The 22,323-nt window shown below is 45.7% G+C and overlaps 1 pseudogene; it reads left to right on the top strand.

Moving 5' to 3' along the window:
- Nucleotides 1-3,588: 3,588 nt before the first annotated feature.
- Nucleotides 3,589-3,938, top strand: LOC129392760 (40S ribosomal protein S15a-like; annotated as a pseudogene).
- The last annotated feature ends 18,385 nt before the right edge of the window (nt 3,939-22,323 follow it).

The raw sequence follows: 22,323 nt of genomic DNA, 5'->3' as shown, positions 1-22,323 counted from the left end.
GGGCAAGGGGGGAGGGGCGGGGAGGGGGGAGGGGCAGGCAGAGCTGGGCGTCAGTACCCACCCCCCCGACTCTGACACCTCCTTGCCACGGGTCCTTGGGTCCGTCACACCTCGGCCTCATTTTCGAGGACTTGAGGCTCAGTTTCGCCATCTCTGAAATGGATGGGTGGTTGTGACTACAGGGTCAGTGATAACACGAGTGGAAGCACCCAGCTTGGGGAATGAGTCTTGGGAGACCCTAGGATGAGGCTCCCAGCATCAGGACCCTGGGGGAGTTAGTGGAAGGGGAGGGGGATGCCCCCTGCCAGGCCGGACCCCGGAAAGTGCCTCTTCTCACCGTCCAGCTGTGCCACTCTGGTCCCTGGGCACCATACACGCCCCCCTCGCAGTCCCAGCGTCCCCCTCCTCGTCTCCGGGCTGGAGCAGTAGAGCCATCAGGAGTAGTAGGGGGCGGGGAGGGGAGGGGGGGTGGCCAGGACACCCACCCCTAGACCCTGGAGGAGGCTGGACCAGACAGGGCATCCCTGCCCTCGGCCCCCCACCTGCCCTGTGGTTTCTCGGAAGGCCTCAGGTGCAGAGAGGAGGCCAGGGGCCCACACCCCACTGACCCTCCACCTGCGTGTGTGACAAGAGTCCAAGCCATGGCCCTCAACTGGGCACCAGGGCATCCAAAGTGGAGTCCCACGCACGGGCGGCTGTGAAACTCACCCCCCTCTCAAGGAATAGAATTCAAACAGGAACAAAGAAAAGAAGCAAAAGAAGAAAACAGAATCCTGCAGCCTATCAGGTCTGGCCCTTCCTTGGGAGAAGGGGAGATGCCAAAACTCCAGAAGTGCTGAGCCCCAGGTTGATGTGGCCGCCTGATTCCTCTTGAGGACAGGAAATGGAATGTTACAAAGGCCCCTATTATGTGCCAAGCACTCAACCTTGTTGCTTCATCTAACAACCACAAGGACACCACAAGGCTGGAATTAGTCATTCCTGTTTTACAGAGGGAAAAACTCAGAAGGACAAAGCAGCCTGTCCAAAATACCATGTCTGGGACAGTCACAGTGCCAAAGTCAAGATTCAAAGCCAGGAGCATTGGGTTCTGACTCCCTTCTCCTTCCACCCTTCCACTTGGCAACCAGGAGACTGGTGATGACATCGGTGGTGATTACAGCTCACACTTCCCAAACCCCTCCACAGGCCAGGCTGCAGCTCCCACAGATCTGAGTCACCCCATCCTCCCCACAAACCCACCAGGCCTGGACTCTCCTACCGTTTCAGAATGAAGACACTGAGGCACAGCGAAGCTAAATGACTCGACCAAGGTCACGGGATAGGACATGGCAGAGCCAGGACTCCACCTGACTCGCAGGGCCCAGCCTTGCCCCGCACTGGGACCCACCTGCACAGTGCTTGGAACAGAGCGACTGGTCCATAAAGAAATATTGGACAGAAGAGGGGATTGGTAGCGAGAGGGAAGGATGACAGATTAGCACAGCAGTGGATGGTGATGGTCAAGAGGGGGCACCCAAGAGCCAAACGGCCTGGGTTCAGAGCCCAGCTTGGCCACTTTTTAAGTACAAGCTTCTTAATTTGTCTCTGTGTCCATTTTCTTATCTGAAAAAATGACTGTAATAATAGTTCTTACCAGCTAGGGTTCTTCAGAGAAACAAGGAAGTTACTCCACAGCCTGGCACCTGCTGAGAGTTCTATTCTACCGTGGATGAGTGGAGGGCAGGCAGCACCAAAGCTTTGGACTGGCTCACAGGCCAGCCCCAGGGTTTCCAGCCTGGTGACAGTAAGCTCCCCATCACTGAAAGGTTAGAACAGAGGCCGAATGGCCACATGGAGCCCTACAGACAGGATAAGGGCTGCAAGGAAGCTGGAAACCCACTTCAAAGCTTTGAGTAAGCTGATGGGGTGAGCCTCACCGGTGTGAATGATCACATCGCCACCTGGTGGTAATGTAGGAGATGGGCCAGTTGGCCCCGGGAGGGCGGAACAGAGCACCCTCCAGCCCCCACCCCTTGCCCCGCCCAGGTGCTTCTCACAATGGGGGCATTTAGACAGTTAACAAATGTTCATCGAAGTCCTAATACCGAGCACTATTGATGAGTTATTTTCATACATTATATCATTGAATTCCAACAACTCAAAGGCAGGTATCGTTATCCTTTTTACAGATGAGGATACTGAGGCTCAGAGACTCAAAGTTAGTTGCCCAAGGTCACACAGCCAGCAAGTGGCAGAGCCAGGATTGCAGCTCAGACATTCTGACACCAAAGCCTTCCCTCATAATCGCTAAGCCTCAGGGGATTCAGTGAGAAAGAAAATAGACGCATCCCCTGGCCTCACAGAGCTTATGGCCTAGTTGGGGCACAGAAATCACAGATTCATTTATTAGGTGTCCACTTTGCATTAGGTGCCAGGGATGAAGAAGGTAGCCAGGGTCCCTGACCGAATCAAGCTTGTGGGGACGATGGACATCAATCAAATAAATATACAACAGTATAAAAAGACCTGAAGGAAAGGTATGGGTTCTGAGACTGGACTTCAGGGTGCCTACCTGGCCTGGGGGTTCAGGGGAGTCTTCCCTGAAAAAGTGATGCATTGAGCTGAGATCTGGAAGATGAGCAGGCCTTACCTAGGCAAACAGGCATGCATTCGTTCATTAGCAAATGGAAGCAGTGTGGCGCGTCCATCCATGTTTGCATTTTTTTGCTGTTGCACATATATAAATCCAGAAATAAACATGGAGTATTTGCCTTTGCAGCTTGCTTTCTTTTTTATTTTTATTTTTAATTTTTATTGGAGTGTAGTTGATTTACAATGCTGTGTTAGTTTCAGGTGTACAGCAAGGTGAATCAGTTATACATATACATATATCCACTCTTTTTTCTTTTTTTTTTTTAAGATTTTTTTCCCATTTAGGCCATTACAGAATATTGCGTAGAGTTCCCTGTGCTATACAACAGGTCCTTATTAGTTATCTATTTAATATATAGTAGTGTGTATACGTCGATCCCGATCTCCCCTTTATCCCTCCCCCACTTTCCCCCGGGTAACCATTGGATTGTTTTCTACATCTGTAACTCTATTTCTGTTTTGTAAATAAGTTCATGTGTACCACTTTTTTAGATTCCACATATAAGCGATATCACACGATATTTGTCCTTCTCTGTCTGATGTACTTCACTCAGTGTGACAATCTCTAGGTCCATCCATGTGGCTGCAAATTTGCAGCTTGCTTTCTTACTCCACATTGTTCTTCAGGTCTTTGCATGTCAACACATAGAAACATTCATTTTAACTAAGGAGGTCGTCGTGCCATGGACACCTGCCATATGCCCTATGATTTATCTATCCATGGTCCTGCTGATGGCATTTGGGTTGTTTCCAAATTTTCATGCCTAAAAACAGTGCTACAGCCAACATTCTCCAAGCGGACACATCTCAAAGTGCACGTATGTTAGAGTTCCTCTGAAGTAGGGGCCTGTGTTCTTTTAAATACTTTTCAACATCATTTTGGTGGGGGTGAGGAGAAAATAAATTTCTATTAATAAAAAATGTATCTTTCCAACATCTTTCCGTGTTGCCATAATGGTGTACATGAATGTCCTGGCTGATGCTCTCAAGAATATCAACAATGCCAAAAAGAGAGGCAAACGCCAGGTTCTTATTAAGCCATGCTCCAAAGTCATCGTCAGGTTTCTGTGATGATGAAGCATGGTTACAGTGGTGAATTTGAAATCATCGATGATCACAGGGCTGGGAAAATTGTTGTGAACCTCACAGGCAGGCTAAATAAGTGTGGAGTGATCAGCCCCAGATTTGATGTGCAACTCAAAGATCTAGAAAAATGGCAGTAAAACCTGCTCCCATCCCACCAGTTTGGTTTCATTGTACTGACAACCTCAGCTGACATCATGGACCATGAAGAAGCAAGATGAGGGCTTCCCTGGTAGCGCAGTGGTTGGGGGTCTGCCTGCCGATGCAGGGGACGCAGGTTCGTGCCCCGGTCCGGGAGGATCCCGCACGCCTCGGAGCGGCTGGGCCCGTGAGCCATGGCCGCTGGGCCTGCACATCCGGAGCCTGTGCTCCGCAGCGGGAGGGGCCACAGCAGTGACAGGCCCACGTACCGCAAAAAAAAAAAGCAAGATGAAAACACACAGGAGGGAAAATCCTTGGATTCTTTTTCTAGGGATGTTATACATACATGCAAATAAAATGCTTCAGAGGACTCTGAAAAAAAATAAATAATAAAAAAATAAAATTTAAAACATATACAAAAACAAATGCATTTACTAGTTCATTTACCCTGGCTGAAGCCACTTTAAGGTTCTGAAACGTTTGCCAAAATGTGTCCCAAATTTCTGAAGACTTTGTTCTTTCTTCCCTTTTTTTGTAAAATTTTTCCCAGATGGACAGCTTCTTAGAAGACATGCTTAAAGGGTTTTAAATGATGTGGGGGTTTTTTTAACCACTCATTTCATAAACAGGACTACCTTTTGCAAGCCTGATTTCAAGGTTTCAGCTGAGTGCTCTGTGGCCTTCAGGCTGGCGGGTCTCAGGCAGGTGACACCCCTGTAGTTATACCAGGTCACCTGGAGATGTACATTACCTGAGGTAGGTGGCTCCTTGGAGGTGGGGCTCACGTTTCTATTCAAGCTTTTGCACGTTGGACCAGTGTGCATGCTGCCCAGTCTGTGATGAGCTTCATGGGAAAACCTGAGTTAACCAGCACCCTACTTCCTGCTGACCCCCTTCATGTGTTAGGGCCCCTTCACCTGGCTCCAGGTGTATGTGTAAACTCCACATGACAGGTTTCTAGAGCATCAGGTCTGACACAGACCTTGAGGCCCATGGTGGTCTGTGTGTGTGTGTGTGTGTGTGTGTGAATGTGGGATGTGGGGCGAGGGGTGGCTGCCCAGTTCTCATCAACCCCTTTTCTGGAATTGCCTCTGATTCTCAGAACTATAGCTAGGGAAGGGTGAAAGGGACTCTGAAGCCAGGCCTCACCACCTTCTCTACCAGATTCACTCACCGGGCACTCCCCATGGTCCACTCTGTCAGGACATAAACTGAGCGGAGCAGGGCTGCACAGAAAGTCAGGAGACAGGTAGATCCAGCAGCAATTCCAAAATCTGCCACCAGGTGGCAGCACAGCTCCAGCTCTGGCCCTCGTCTCTCAGTGGCTTGGGGGTCCACTGGGACCCTCAGATCTGCATCCAGACCCAGTCTTGTGGTTCCTCTGCTTGTCTTAGCTGTGTGACTCACTCTGAGTCCCCCTGCCCCCATCGGAAACCCCTCCAGCTGGCTAAGATACTATAGTCAACTGAGGCACAAGGAATCCTGTGCCCCTGAGGATCTGTGTTCCATTCCATCACACTGGAGGCATAGAGTGGGACTACCAGACAGCCCTGGAAAACCCAGGAGGGGATGTGAGGAGGCTCGGGCCAATGTGCAGCAGAGAGAGGGCTTCCAGAACCCAATAAAGTAGCCCTGGTCCCTGTCCCAGCTTCTGTCCCTTCCTTCACCCTGAACCCAAGGGTGAGTGGTCTGTGGCCACAGGCCAAGCCCGGCCTTCTCTGCCCACCATTCCAGGCAGTGCTGAGCTCACTGGCCTCAGCCCCTTACACGATATGCCACAGCAAAGTGGGGCCCCATGCGAGGCCCCAGATCTCTGGACCAGCACAGGTCCATCTGATGGCCCCCAAGATGTTGTCTCTAGCCTGGATACTGACGCTTAGTACGCTGATCCCTGGTCAAGGCAGAGCAGCCTATATGGAAAGGTGAGCAAGGACAAGCCATGACCCTGGAGCCCCTGCCCAAAGCCTGAGGTCTGAAGCCTGAGGTCTGGCAGGTTTCCAGCTCCACACTCACAGCTTCCAGGACAATCTGTTCATTCCACACATGGCAATTGTAATTGCATGACATGTGTGTTTGTGTGACCTTTGAATGTCCCACTACCCTCCTAATCTGTAAGTCCCGTAAAAGAAGGGGCCAAGTTCACCCCAGTAATCACTGCACTGAGCACAGTGCCTGGCACATAGTAGATGCTCAGAAAAAGACTGTGGAATAAGTAAAAGAATAAATGGATATCTTCCCAGAGAGAATGCAAAACACCTGTCAATTGTTTTACAATTGTTAAGGCATGTCCCACAGGGATCTCATTTCATTCTCCCCATCAACCCACAGAGTAGATACTATTATTATCCCACATCACAGTGTATTCCTTTCCTATCACTGTAGTAACAAATTACTATGAACTTAGTGGCTAAAACAACACAGTTTTATGGTCTTAACAGTTCCGGAGATCAGAAGTCCAACACAAGTCCCATGGGCTAAAATTAAGATGTCTGCAGGGCTGCATTCCTTCTGGAGGCCCTGGGGAGAATCCATTTCCTTACCTTTTCCAGCTTCTAGAAACTGCCTGCATTCCTTGGCTCATGGCCCACTTGCTCCATCTTCAAAGTGGACAATGTCCCATCACTCTGACTGAAGCCAGGAAGGGTTCTCTGCCTTTAAGGACTCCTGTGATTAGATTGGGACCACCCAGATAATCCAGAATAATCTCCCCATCTCAAGGTCTGTAACCATAATCACGTCTGCCAAGTCCTTTATTCAATGTGAGGTAACATATTCACAGATTCCAGGGATTAGAGCATGAATATCTTTCTTTTTTTCTTTTTTTTTTTTTTTTGGTGGGGTTAGGTATTATCCAGCCTAGCACATACAGATTCAAAATCAGAGATGAATTGACCTCCCCCTCCCAGCGTGTGACTAATGAAGTGGGTTCAAACCCAAGTCTTTGGGGCTATAGAATCTGAGTTCTTTCTCCTCTTGTTGCCAATGCAAATACCCAGGGTCTCTGGACCACTTTTTAGGAGGTAGAAAGGCAGGACACACCAGCCCAGCCCCCTTAAGAGTAAGTACAGACTTTTATTTATATTTAAAAAAAAAAAGTGCTTGTCTAGACAGTGGGAGAATGTGGGAAAATGTTCTCTTTATTTCCCTTTATTGTCATTGTTTTAACATAAATACAGTTGATCCTTGAACAAGGTGGGTCCGACAGAGTTGAAAATCCTCGAATAACTTTGTAATAATTGACCCTCAGTAGCCGCAGTTCCACATCTGGGGATTCAGCCAACCTCCAATCAGGTGGTATGTTATTTAGTGGAAAAAATCCGCGTGTAAGTGGACCCGCGCAGTTCAAACCTGTGTTGTTCAAGGGTCAACTGTGAATCATTTTCAACCAGAGGGAGAAAGGATTAACCCACCTGATTGGCTGGAGTAGGGGAGTGCGCCTGACATTCCCGTCTCTGGACTTAGCGCTGCTCCTCTCTGCAATTAAACAAATAGCCAGAAGATGGCGTGCCAGGCTCACAGCAGGCTCCTCACCCCCTGGACCACCCCTTTTCTGGGGGGGCAAATGTGGCAGGTGTGGAAGAGGTCTTCCCCTTCTCTTCTCCAAAACCGGTGCTAAAAGGAAATGCCCAGAGGGGTCCCAGCAGGTCAAGTCAAGGGCACAAAATCCAGGGACTCACGCAGCTTCAGGGCAGCCAGTTTGGGGACCTGTGCTACCTCCTGCCCCATCCTCTGAGGCAGATGCAGGGACCAGAATTCAAGCCTGTGTGAGTTGAATCAGAGGGTCAGTCTTGTCTTCAGGGCAGCAGAAAAGAGGGGCAGCTAATTTACAGGACACTTAAGATGGTCAGGCACCTTACATACTTTTATACACATGTATTATTTCATTTCATCTTTCCTGTGGCCCTATAGGGGACCTGGCATTAAAAATAGTGACTTGTGGGGGATGGTATGAATTGGGAGATTGGGATTGACATATATACACTACTATGTATCTCAATAGATAATTAATGAGAACCTACTGTATAGCACAGGGAACTCTACTCAGTGCTCCGTGGTGACCTAAATGGGAAGGAAATCTAAAAAAGAGGGGATATACATATATGTATACGTATAACTGATTCACTTGGCTGTACGGCAGAAACTAACACAACACTGTAAAACAAATATACTCCAATAAAAAAAATTTTTTTTTTAATGGTGACTTGCTGGGGAGATAGTAGCAACGCCAATCTCTCCAAATTCCAACAAAAATAAGCAGGGCAAATTAGCAAAAGCAAAACCCACGGACAACATTTGCTTCACAGTTAGATGGCAAAGGTATCCTCATGAACACCAAAATAATATGAGTGGAGGAGCTCAACCCCCAGTAGCCACCTGCATGTTATCAGATGCCCTGAGGTTTCCCCCACCCTCACCCCCAGGCTGCTCCTAGCTTGGCCTCCAGCCTTTGGCATCCCATCTGTTGCCAGCAGAGGGAAGCAAGGTGGTGTCTGAGGGACATGACGAGAGGACAACCCCCAAATAGGCAGCAGGTGTTCAGTGGAAAGCATGGAGGGACAATTCGAGAAGAGTGACTGAATCTGGGAGGGGTTTTGCCCACTCCCATAGTAAGCGAGAGCAAGAATCCTCAGGAAGGACTACGAACTCTCAAAGATGTTTGGTCCCCTTCCAGGACAAGGTCCCACACTGCAGAGGAAATGCTTTGGAGTGGGATCAAAACGGAGGAGGACTGATTAAGACAATGAAGAGGAAGGAAGAAGATCCAGATCAAAGTGGCGGGAGGAGATGGAGCCGGGAGACCTCAGAAAGCAGGCCACCAAGTCTGTGTGCACCACATACAGACAAGAGGAGGGGGAGCTCTTGAAGTTAGAAATGCCTCCCAAACATCACCTTCAATTTCCGGAAAACTAATTTCACATAAAAATGAGCAACAGAGAAGTCTGGAGGTCAAATCCCATACATAGTTAATTTAAGCAACAGGAGATTCAGGAGCCAAATAGCATCCCTAGAAATAGGATAAAGCAAGCCAGCAAGACATTTCTTCAGGACAGATCAAAACCATAGCCTTCTATTTCAAAATGACCTTAAAGACATTTTTTAAGTATGCAAGATGTGAAAGAACAACATAAACTACAATTAAAGAACCTTAATTAGAAAACAGAACTCAGGAAAGAATTAGAAATACAAGGGAAAGAAATCATTTTAGAAATAAAGACTAAAATAGAACAAACACAAGAGCAAATTAACCCAACCTTAAGATAATGCCTTAAGAGAAAAAGTTGAAAAGGAAGAAATATTATAAAGCAACAAGAAATGAAGACAGAGGGTTTTTTTAATATTCTAGAGAAAATGACAAATATTGTAATTAGGCAAAGAAGTTTCAACATACAAGTAACAAAAGTCCCCGAAGAAGAAAACCAAAGCAAGAGAACAAATACTAAAAACTATTAATCAAGAAAACTTACCGAAATTTTTAAAAATTAAAATTATGCATTGAAGGAGCACACTGCATACCTGAAAATATCAGCCCAGAATAATCAGACATATTCAAGACATTCTAATAAAATAACTGGACTTCAAGAAAAGAGAAAAAAAATCCTCCAGGCTTCTAGGTAATAATAATAATAATAATAATAATTGACTTATAAAGAAAAATAAATTAGATTATTATCAGGCTTTTCAAGAATAATGCTTTATGCTAGAAAAAAAGAAGTCACATACTTAAGATATTCAAGAAAGGAAAATGTGTTGTATGTCCAGCAAAAGTGATTTGTAAGTAAAATGGACTCAGACAAATAATGATTAACATAAAAGAACTCAGGGAATATTGTTCCCATGAGCCTTTCCTGAAGAATCTGCCAGAGAACAGGTTTCAGACAACCAAAATGACTAGAAAGACGGGAAAAAAGGACTGGTAGTGAACATTAAATATATAGTTACTGGAACAACTAAGGCTCAATGGGGATTGAAAAGAGAGGTACCACGTGTAATGTCTATGTGCTCTGACAATGTATCTACAAGACCACTATTAAAATATGGAGAATGGGAAGAGCATATACCAAGAAAAAAAAATGTTTTTAACTGTTTCCAATAGTTATGTTGGTGGTGGTATTCCTGTCGTAATTTTGAGACTGTTGTGTGTGTAATGTGGGATAAAGCATAAGTAATTACGGAATATTCTAATTCTACCATCCACTGTACCCTTGCGAATGTGATTCTCAGCATGGAAGAAAGGAGAGATGTAATACAGAAGTGATTAAGTAAAAATCCTAAATGTGGATTGGAAGTATCAGTTTGAACACAGGGTTCTGTCCTCTGGGATTTTGGCTAAGGAGTGTGCATGATAAAATATATTTCTTTGTAATCAAACTAGTAGCAATGTGTATCCCTAGCACCTGGATAGTGGTCATGAAATACCATTTCCCTTTTCTTTCTTTTTTTAATTTTAAATAAAAGGCCTTCTTAGAGAAAGAAGTTTCCAGGTCCGGAGCAGAAAATGTAGAAGATTAATCTGGTGCATCTTGTCAGACAGAAAGACAGGAACCTCTCAGGGACAACTAGGGTTGTATCATAAAGACTCAAGAGCCAGCTTGAAGACGCTCTCCCTGGCATGGGATGATGGAATGGGACAAGTTGAGCTTCAAAAAAAAATGATACTTGTAAATGATTGTAACCCATCAAATATGCTAAAATCTAAGAGTTCATAATGACATTGAAAAGGAATTAATTGGTCCTCTCCTTCCGAGGATGATAAAGAACCGATTCATTTTCTTGAAAACTGATGAATAAAGGGAAAGAAGCAAGCATGTGTCCTGCCTTTCCTATATGACCTGTATCACTGGGCAACAAAGAGTAAATGAGAGGAAGCATCCCTTTCTAAAAGTCTCTTTCCAATTGATAAATGAAAAAGAAAGATTGGGATTGGAATGTTGCCACGTGCAACCCCAATGAATTCAGGGACTAACTAAGACCATCGACAGACAGCTGCTAAGACAGAAAGAGAGAACACCCAACATTGTGTGCCTCCAGAGGAAAGCACACAAGCCCCCAAGGAGCTAGACAAAGGGATTGAACCCAGGTCTGATCAAGCCTCTGGATCCAGCTGCCAGCTTCCAGGAAGCACAGAGGACCCAGGAGTACACTGAACGGTACTGTTCGGATAAAGTCAGCAAAATCCAGACTGTGGGAAACTCTATAAGGCAAATGGTGTTCCTCAACAAATAGTTTGTAAGGAAAAGAAAGGGTCCAGGAACATCTCTAGATTAAAGCAGACTTTAAAGATGTATCTTTTTTTTTAAGAGGCAAGTCTAACAATGATATCTAGGGATACACACTTAAGTGCTAAGAAAATGATTACTGTAAAAATCAGGCTACTCGTTCGTTGCAGGGGGGTGAGAGGGCTTAGATTGGAAAGAGGCACCTGGAGAGATTTGGGGGAGAGGAGTGCTTGCAAAGTTCTATTTATTAACTTGGGAAGTAGTTACAAAGATATTTACCGTAAGATGACTCATTAAGCCATATATTTATTTTGTGTGGTTTCTGTATCTGTGTTTACTTTACAATAAAGGGTTTTTTAAAAACAAAAAAAAGGCTGAAATGAATGAATGAATGAACCACCCTAGGAGGTCTCCCTGTTCTCTTTTGATGGATGACAAAGGGACAACCCAGAGAGGAACACAAGTTTGCCCAAAGCCACACAGCTGCTAAGCCGCCCAGCTGGGCTGGAAACCCAAGCGAGATTCATCTGTTCTTTTGACAAACAGTTGCTGACACCTGCTGAGCTGGTTTCTGGGCAAACAGCTGAGTTAAAACAGTCTGGCTTCAGATCCACCTGCCCTGCACGGGAGTAATGCAGGGGGTGTGTGTAAGGGACACACGTGGGTCTTGGTACCCAGCTGGGTGTGGTCACAGCACACCCCAGGGCCCCTCCCTTGTGCAGGGCCTGCGTGGTGCTCTCAGAAACTGTGTCCACGCAGCTTTTCTCACCCCAGACTCTGGACGTAGAAATGCATTTGATCTCACCTGACCATCTGACGAAGTTTTGCTTCTGTTTCTCAACACCTCCTGGAGTGTTCTGTCCCCTGGAGAAGAGAGAGGGTCTGGGAAAGGGTCCTGGCCTAAAACTAAGAGGCCAGCTTGCACCCCTCCCTTGCTACTCCACCTGGGAGGGCGCCAATGAGTTGGGGCAAATGGGGAGAAGATGGAACTGTGCCGTCAGCTCTGCAGGCTAGAGCTCCTCCCTTATCTGCCTTGGTATCTGTCACCCCAGCATTTGACACTCAGTCTTGTAGAAAGCAGGGGCACGATACATGTTTGTTGAATGAATAAATGAATGAATTTGCTATATCACTTTTGATCTATTTTATAGAGTCTAAGGCTCAATCAATGCTTTTAAACTATATCATCCTAGGGACTTCCCTGGTGGTCCAGAGGTTAAGACTCCACACTTCCACTGCAGAGGGCACGGGTTTGATCCCTGGTCCAGGAACTAAGATCTCACCTGCCACGCGACACGGCCAAAAAAAAATTTTTTTAATAATATTATCTTTAGACCCACATACATAGAGGACAAATTTACGGTTACCAGGGAGGAAAGGGAGGGATAGATTAGGAGTTTGGGATTGACATAAACATACTGCTATGTATAAAATAGATAACCAGGGCTTCCCTGGTGGCGCAGTGGTTGAGAGTCCGCCTGCCGATGCAGGGGACACAGGTTCGTGCCTCAGTCCGGGTAGATCCCACATGCCGCGGAGCGGCTGGGCCCGTGAGCCATGGCCGCTGAGCCTGCGCGTCCGGAGCCTGTGCTCCGCAACGGGAGAGGCCGCAACAGTGAGAGGCCCGCGTACCGGAAAAAAAAAAAAAAAAAAAAAAAAAAGATAACCAATAAGGACATACTGTATAGCACAGGGAACTCTACTCAATGTTTTGTAATAGCCTATAAGGGAAAAGAACCTGAAAATATACATATATATGTGTATATATATGACTGAATCACTTTGCTGTACACCTAAAACTATCACAACATTGTAAATCAACTATACTTCAATTTAAAAATATATATATGTATATGTCATCTTTCACTCTAAAATGGGAGTTATGATAATGCCCACCCCTAGGGTCATTGAGAAGACTGAACTAGTTAATAAATGTAAAACCCGGACTTCCCTGGTGGCGCAGTGGTTAAGAATCCACCTGCCAATGCAGGGGACATGGGTTCCAGCCCTGGTCCAGGAAGATCCCACATGCCACGGAGCAACTAAGCCTGTGCACCACAACTACCGAGCCTGCACTCTAGAGCCTGTGAGCCACAACTACTGAGCCTGCGTGCCACAACTACTGAAGCCTGTGCTCCACAACAAGAGAAGCCACCGCAATGAGAAGCCTGCGCACCTCAATGAAGAGCAGCCCCCACTCGCCGCAACTACAGAAAAGCCCACACACTGTAACAAAGACCCAAAGCAGCCAAAAATAAATAAATTAAATATATATATATATATATATATATATATATATATATGAAACCCTTAGATTAGGGTCTGGCACGTAGTGAGCCCTCAGTGAGTAATTCCCGTAACTGAGAGAAGTTTGTCTAAGGTTAGGGCCCAGTCAATGTGAGATTAGGGATCAGTATGGGGCCAGGGTCAGAAGTCAGGGGGCAGAGAGAGCTAGTTTAGCATGGGGTTAGGGTTAGAGGAAGAGTTTGTGGCCAGTGAGCAGTCAGATTTTTAAATTAACCATCTGTGTGTTTATTTATCCCCCACATTGTTCCAGAAGGACTCAAGGAAGCTCTTAGGAAACCCAAATGCAGAAATCAGGAAAGAGAGATGGAAGCAGGTATGCTCCTGGCCTGGGGCATTCATGCTGATACCCCAGGGCCCTCTCAGCAGAGAACCACAAGTGGGTGACCAAATCCCAGGGCTTGCTGGCCACTCTGAAGTCCACACTGACAGCCCAGGGTCAAGCGGAACCACCTCTCAGAGTTCTAGAGAGAAGTCCATGAGTTACCCATCAAAGTACCGGCACATAGTAAGTTCTCAATAAACATTTACTATTATCATCAGAGAACAAGGCTGAGGTGGAACCAGAGAGCCTGCTTTGAATGTGCAGTGAGCAGTGGGGGGTCGGCATTCTCTCACTGGCCAGACCAGTACAGCCTCTCCCCGTGAGCAGAGCACTGCCCCCCAACCCTGCCAACGAATCAGAGCCAGGAGAAGTGGACGGTCAATAGGATCAGACTGGGATGGCCAAGTCCCCTCCATCAGGGCTGCCCTGACCAGCAGCTCCAAGGATGCCTGAAATCCATCGGCTGTGACCTCCTCCTCTCCTTGGAAAATGCCTGGATGGGTCCTGCCAGCTCTGGACTCTGCCAGACCAAACCCCAGCCCCAGGACACCCGTTTTCTTTATGTTGTTGAATATGTTTGGCCAGACAAGGAAAAGTCCACAGGGCATATTTCAAATGCTGTGTGTGTGTGTGTGTATATGTGTATTTGGGGGTTGTATCAGTTTCCTGTTGCTAACTATAACTCGATCACTTGAACAATACATAGCATCTTAATCCTGCAAGTCAGACCTGGACTAAAATCAAGGTGTCAGCAGAACTCTGCTCCTCCTGGAGGCTCTAGGGTAGAATCTCTTCCTTGCCTCTTTCAGCCTCTAGTAGCTTCTTGCATTCCATGGCTCATAGCCCTCATTCATCTTTAAGCCAGCAACTGTATCACAGGGTTTTGCTTCCTGTCCTCTCATCTTCTCTGACTTTGACCCTGCCTCCCTCTTATACGACCCTGTGATTTCACTAAGCTCACCTGGATAATCCCAGCTAATCTCCCAATCTCAAGATCCTTAACTTAATCACACCTGCAAAATCTCTTTTGCATGAGAGATAACATATTCACAGGTTTCGGGGTTTAGGACAGGGACATCTTGGTGGGGGACATTATTCTGCCTAGCCCAGGGGCCTAGTGTTGTACTCCTAGAATGCTGTGACTCCCCTGCTCTCTGTTCTACCCACTGGGGGGACTTTGGAACCAAGAAAACAGCCCCTCTTCTCAGTCCAAAGAAATGTTGGTAAAATGCCCCATCAGAAGACAAAGAAAAGAAGTGAAGCATCCCTTTGGATCCTTCTAGAGAATGGACGAGAAATTAAGCTCACCTCCCTGGGGTCCCAACATATACCTGTGATACCAGCCAAGGGGACAGCCAAGAGTAAGGGACAGTGGCCAGTATCAAGCTTCTCCCGCTGGGGAAATCCAGGCCGGGAAAGACTTCACCTCACTTCTGAGCTCACTTACGATTAGAAAGATCATTTCGTTACCAAATTAAATGGACAAAGAAGCAATGGCTCAGGGACCAATTTGAAAGCTGCCTTCCAGCTTGCAGAAAGTATAAACCAGACCCAAACAAAAAAATCCCTAGCATGCCCGGGGTTCCAGATTTGCATTCCCCGCCCCTCCACCGCAACTTTATCTGACTTGCTGACTCTGGGTCTTGGTTCCGAGTCACGGAGACAGTGCAGGAAGGACGAGGCAGAGGTGCTCCGGAGACCTTCCAGCCCCAATCTGCCCAAGCTGCCACAGCTTGGACCCATCAAGCATCCCTCCTGTAAAAATGGTTCTTTTAGCTGAAAGTCATAAATCTCCTCTTGTTTTGGTGACAGCTTGATTGTTGCCTTTGTTTGCAGGAGACACACACATAGGAAGCAGTCAACTTTCACAGTCAGAAGCGGGAAGTCGGTCAAATGCCAAGATCAGAACCTGGTCTGTTAATCCTCAGGCAGGAGTGTGGAGAGGAGACCCTGCTGGGACCACGCAAACCCAGGACACCACCAGGTGTCGTGCCTGGGAGGTGTCCTGTCTCTACCTGGAGCCTTTGCACTTTTCTGCTCCTAATAGACTTGGCTGGTCCCAGCATTTAACTCTCAGAGGCAACCTTGTTACTCTCATGTCCATGTTCCAGAGGTGGCCACCTCACCATACTCCTCAACAACTGACAATTCAAGAGTAAAAAGGTAAAAAAAAAAAAAAAAAAAAAACACAACAGTTAGAAAGGTAAAGAAATAGGGACAGAGGGGAAATGGAAGAAGGAAACCTGAGAGCAGCCAGAGGTGAGATTAGTGCAGATAGCAGAGCTCAGAGTCCTAGGCACAGATATGACTCAGCTTCTTAGCAACCATTGTGAAAAGGGAAACAAGGTCCATCATGTGTCATAAGGCCTGTCAGCTAAAAGCAAAGTCTTTCCCCCCCACAGAAAATGCCTATTCCTAGTACTAAGATGTGGAAGAAATTTATTCTGAGGTTCCCATGGAGAGGCCACCATAGACAGAATGAAGGAATACTGTCCTCAGCAAGATCCTGACCGTAAATCCAGCAAGCAGTTTCCTAGGGCTGTTTCTTATAACCCTTCCTGATGAAGGCCCAGAGTATAAGGCTGAAGGCCTACAAAATACCTGTTCAGATAAGGGTTACTAAGCATAAACAGTTAAGTGATGAAAGTGGTCCATCATGAGTGCATGTGTTTGACAGATGTGTACGTTTTTCCTCTGTGCTTCCTGCAACTCGGTAGCTGGATCCAGAGGCTTGATCAGGTTTGAGTTCAATCCCTTTAGCTAGATTCTCAATGGGTTTGTGAAACGCTAAACACCGGTGAGTATGAACTATCGACAAATACACACAGAAATATGGATGAATTTCACCAACACAACCTTGAGCAAACGAAACCAGACACCAAAATGTGTATACAGTATAATTTCAAATACAGCTGACCCTTAACAACAACGCAGGGGTTAGGGACGCCAACCCCCAGGCAGTCAGAAATCCTTGTACTGCTGTCTCTGCCTTGAAGACAAAGGAATTGATAAAGGACTCACTCAAGGGCAGGAAACTGAAAGAGTTTAGATAGAATCAGGACTCAAGCCCTCGTTTTTTTATTCCACATACTGTGATCTCTAATCAAACACAAACTTTTCCCCACACTTCATTAATTTAAAGATCGGTGAAATGAAAATACAGGTACCATATTTATTGAAAAACATCCACATATAGGTGGACCCGAGCAGTTCAGACCTGTGTTGTTCAAGGGTCAACTGTATATAGAAGTACAAATACAGATAAAACTAATAGATGCTGCTGAGATTCAGGGTAGTGGTTAACCTTGGGAGGTTGTGGGGAATTCCCCGGCTGTCCAATGGTTAAGACTCCACGCTTTCACTGTCTTGGGCTCGGGCTTAATCCCTGGTCAGGGTACTAAGATCCTACAAATTGCGTGGCACAGCCAGAAACAAACAAACAAACAAACCTTGAGAGGTTGTGGTTGGAAGGGTAGGAGGGCTTCTGGGATGCTGGCAATGAGTGTTGATTACATGGATGTGTTTCGTCTGTGAAAAATTCTTGTGGTATGGGCACTTTTCTCAATGTATGTTACACTTCAATAAAAAGTTTTTAGGTAGTATCAGGTGATCATCGTATGAATTTTAAATTGGGGTACTGTTTCGGGGGACAGGGCTTCAGGCTGTGACCACAGTTAGAACTCATTCCAGGACTGGAATGTGGGCTCAGCTGGGATAAGTGTCACTGTGGGCACAGGGTCAAGACCCAGCTATGGCTAGATCAGGACTGATCCTGGCATAAGGGCTCAGTCCCTCAAAGTCTTCAGCTTGACCACTGCCTTTCCAGGGTCTGACCACTTGATGTCTCCACTCGACAAATTGCTAAGTGAGGAGAAGGCTGGATAGAGTCGCTTGTACCCATAATGTCCCTGAGCTGGATTTAGGTTGGGAATGACTAGAAAATGTCAGAGGATGAATCCGAGTGGACCAGAGCTGTCTCATCTGGGGCTGAGGGACAGGCCCTGTGGAACAGGGGGCAGCAGAGGGGACCGCAGAGGCAAGGCCAGCTCAGAAGCCCCCAGCTCTGTCCCCTCCTATTCAGTCAGTATTATTTCCTTCCTTCCTTCCTACCTTTCTTCCATGTTTAATGAGCTCCTGCTCTGGACCAGGCACTGAGGATTCAAGGGGGGCAGATGGGCCACAGTCCCTGTCTTCACGGAGCTCACGTCACCCTCACACCTCCTCTCTCCCTGCCCAGCATCCACTGCTCCCACTAAGCCCAGAAGAACTGCTGATATTAGAATCTACCTCCCAACCAGCTCCTCAGCCAGGACCCCCCTTCTTGTTTGTCTGTCTTTCCCACCAGGATGGATATCCAAAGGGCAGGGGCCTCATCTGTCTTCCAGACCCTCGTGTTCTCTGGTCTGGCTCAGAGTAGATGCCCAATAAATCTCTGTTGAAAGAAAGTGAGAGAGCAATGAGGTGGTCACATCATCCCTTCAGACCCAAGCAGAGTAGGGGTGCTTTCTCTGAGTCTGGGGCATGAGGCTCCCAGACCTTGCAATTCTGGAAGAAGCCTCTGACAAGGCTTTCCGTGGGATGGACGTGGGCACGTGAGTAGGTCTGAGAGCTGGAGGTTTCAGGGCCAGGAGGGCTGCAGGGGAACAGAGAACCAGAATGGTGCCGTCAGTCCAGCTCCCGGAGCCGGGTGCAGTTCCACTTCCCCTTTTTCAAAAGCAAACACAGGGGGAAGGAAGGGGCCGGCTTCCACAGCACCCTTTGATAGGCCCAGGTACCTGGCTACAGGAGCAGGAAATATGAGCCAGCAGAGATTAAGTAGGAACCAGCTGGGGGTGTGCCCTGCCTGCCTCCATCTCCACGCAGTACCCCAGCCACCTCCACCCAGGCTTGGCAGAGGACCAGCTGGGTCGGGACCTGCTAGGGTCCTGAGAAAGAAACTTGGGGAATGAGGCAGGGCATAACTTTGGGGAAGCAGGCTGGAGGGAAAGGGGTGAAGAGCGGGAGCTGCAAGCAGATGCTCCTTGGAAGAGGGAGGAGGCTGCGGGAGATTGAGACACAGATTTGGATGGTCACGTGGATCTGGACGGTTCCCCTGGACCTTCAGAGAACCAGTTTTGGACCATTTCCCGTGGCATCAGAGATGGGGGTACTAGGATGGGACCTTCAGCACCAGGGTCTACTGCCCCACACACATCCAAATAACATTTCCACGTTGGCTGTTCCATTGGAGTCTAGAGTAGATCAGCACTGTCCAATAGAACTTTCTGCAATGAAGGAAATGTTCTATAGGTTCTATAGGTTTTCCAATATGGCAGCCACTACAATATGGCAGCAGCTACCATATTGCACAGCACAGCTCCAAGCTCACATGTAAGGTGAACAAAGCCACTTCCCACTATTTCTTTTTTCCCCTCCCTCTCGTTCTATTCTCTCACATCCTACTCTTCTTCTTACACCTCAAGCTATCAGTCAATAATGACGTCGTAATGCGTATGAATTTCACAGGCCATAAACTTGTGTAAAGCAAATATATAAAATAATTTATTTTTCTATCATTGAGTGTAACATCTGTCTCAAGTACCCATCCTGTAGCAGAGATTTACTCTCAATAAATACAGGTTAAATGCAGTCCAGTGAAGATTTCCTCCTTCTTTTCCCACAGAATACATCTAAGTCCATATCCTATTCATTTAATCTTTTCTTTCATCTCCAAACTTCATCTCTGGATTCTACTATTTCTACCCCTCCTGCAGGGGCAAGTGAAGCGGGCATAGAATCCCTTCTCAAAGACTCATCCCAGCATCTAATGCCACTGTCCCCCCGCCCACATACTCCTGTACTTCCCATCCTTTGTTAACATTTATTGAACACCTCCTATGTACCAGGCATATTTTTAAAATAATTTTTAAAAAATTTTTATTTATGTTTTGGCCTCGTTGGGTCTTTGTTGCGTTGTACGGGCTTCTCGTTGAGGTGGCTTGTCTTGTTGTGGAGCATGGGCTCTAGGTGCACGGGCTTCAGTAGTTGCAGCACGCAGGCTCAGTAGTTGCGGCATGTGGGCTCTAGAATGCAGGCTCAGTAGTTGTGGCGCATGGACTTTGTTACTCCGCAGCATGTGGGATCTTCCCGGACCAGGGCTTGAACCCATGTCCCCTGCACTGGCAGGCTGATTCTTAACCACTGCACCACCAGGGAAGTCCCCTATTCTAAGCACTTTAAAACCATTCACCCGTTTAGTCTTCCCAATAACTCTCTGAGGCAAATACTGTTAATATTCTCATTTTGCAGATTAGAAAAAGAGGCACAGAGAGGTCCTCTGAAAAAGCTCACACAGAAAGTATTCTTGAGCTAGGACTTCAAAAACCAGTATTACATATGCATCACCCAGGAATCCTACTTCTAAGAACCCATCCCAAAAATAGGCTGCCAAAATCCTGAGAGTAATTATGCACAAGACCTTCTGTTATCATACTCTTTGTAATAGCAAATGGCTAGAAGCTATCCAAACGTCCATCAACAGGGAATTAAATGAATAAATCATGGTACTTTACATGGTACTTTACTATGGTACTTTACATGGTACTTTACATGGTACTTTACTATGCAGCTGTGAAAATGGAACAAGTGCTATCTCCACACATTTTAATACGGTGAATTTCAGAATATATCATTAAAGACATGCAGACATATTGTTAAAGACAGCAAAAACTTCAGAACATATATACTGAAAGAAGCGTATATGGTATGCTACCAGTTATGTAAGAAAGAGGGGATATAAATATATATACATATATATGCTTATACTTTTTAAAATTAAAGAAGAGGGAATTCCCTGGCAGTCCAATGGTTAGGACTCTGTGCTTTCACTGCTGTGGGCCCGGGTTCAATCCCTAGTTGGTGAACTAAGATCCCGCAAGCCATGAGGTGCAGCCAAAATAATTAATTAATTAATTAAAATAATAAAATTAAGGAAGAAAACAAAAAAAAACTTTAAAAAATTATTACCTCTCAAAAGAAAGGTATATGGTATGCTACCAGTTATGTAAGAAAGAGGGGATATAAATATATGTACACATACATATATGCTTATACTTTTTAAAATTAAAGAAGAAAACAAAACAATTTTTTTAAATGATTACCTATGGGAGAGGGAGAGACCAGAGTGAAGGGAACAGGTATAGAATCTAGACTTACCTGAATATACTTTATTTTGAAGATTTGGCTGTGGAACGGTATCATTGTTCTACATAATTATTAAAGCAAAATTGAATTTCAAATAAAGTAATCCCTAAAACTTGGAAATAAAATGAAAGAAATGCATCAAACTAGATAAATTGATAGTGTAACCACTCAGAGAAGAATTATTTCAAATAATTTTGATACAGTAATTTGTGCATTCTTAGATTGTTCATAAATCTAGTGTTATTGCCATTAGAAACCAACACTCTCAGCATAAGAGAAAAAAGATACAAATATAAAATAAAAAAAGTTAAGGGGCTTCCCTGGTGGCGCAGTGGTTGAGAGTCCGCCTGCCGATGACCGCAAAAAAAAAAAAAAAAAAAAAAAAAAAAAAAAAAAGTTCAGCAAAATCTCCATAATCTGGGACTTCCCTGGTGGCGCAGTGGTTAAGAATCCACCTGCCAATGCAGGGGACACAGGTTCAAGCCCTGGTCCGGGAAGATCCCACATGCCCCAGAGCAACTAAGCCCGGGTGCCACAACTACTGAGCCCACATGCCTAGAGCCCGTGCGCCGCAACAAGAGAAGCCACCGCAATGAGAAGCCTGTGCACTGCAATGAAGAATAGCCCCCACTCACCACAACTAGAGGAAGCCTGTGCACAGCAACGAAGACCCAACGCAGCCAAAAAAAAAAAAAACAAAACTCTGTAATCTAAATTAAATTTTAAATTATCAGTGTGAACTCAAGACCTCTTAAAATTTTTTATCTCTATCCACTGAAAAGACGTGGAAACAATTACCAATGCAGTAGCTATTAGCACCCCTAGAGAAAAGATTGTGAAAGATCTAAACATCGTTTCCCAAGAACCAAGGGTACTTGAGAAATGACCAATTCAAGGTCTGGGGCAAAAAAATGTACAAGATGAACTTGGAACATCTTGCCATTCTAGAAAGAAGTAAGCTACAAGGTTATGTCAAAAGGACTCAGAAGTCAATCTGAAGAGGCTCTAGCTGGCCAAAGATGAGACACTTTGAGCATCAATAAGGTTTAAAATCAAACAGGTTTAAAATCCATAAGTTCATAATGATACTCAAAAAAAAAAGAAGAAAAAGAAAAAGAAAATCTCATTGCATTCTCTTTGAGCATGTTAGGGAAGCAACTCAACATTTTGGAAATTGGTAAATAAAGGGAAAGACTCAAGCATTTTTTTTCTATTTTTCCTATATGAACTGAATCTCATTGTAACCAGCTAATTGATTAGAGGAAATTTCTCTTGATAGACATATTTCTCCTAATAAGTGAAAAAAAAATTTAAGAATTAGAATTTTGCATTTTGGGATTTGCAACCTTTAACAAAACAATGGGTTTAGGCCATGATCATTAATGGCTAGGAATTTCACTAAAAGAGAGACAAATACATACAACTTCCTAGTGGTGG

The sequence above is a fragment of the Physeter macrocephalus genome, chromosome 14 (genome assembly GCF_002837175.3).
Source record: "Physeter macrocephalus isolate SW-GA chromosome 14, ASM283717v5, whole genome shotgun sequence".
Classification (NCBI taxonomy): Eukaryota; Metazoa; Chordata; class Mammalia; order Artiodactyla; family Physeteridae; genus Physeter; species Physeter macrocephalus.
The sequence above is the reverse complement of the archived record's forward strand: the minus strand, read 5'-3'. Positions and strand labels throughout refer to the sequence as shown.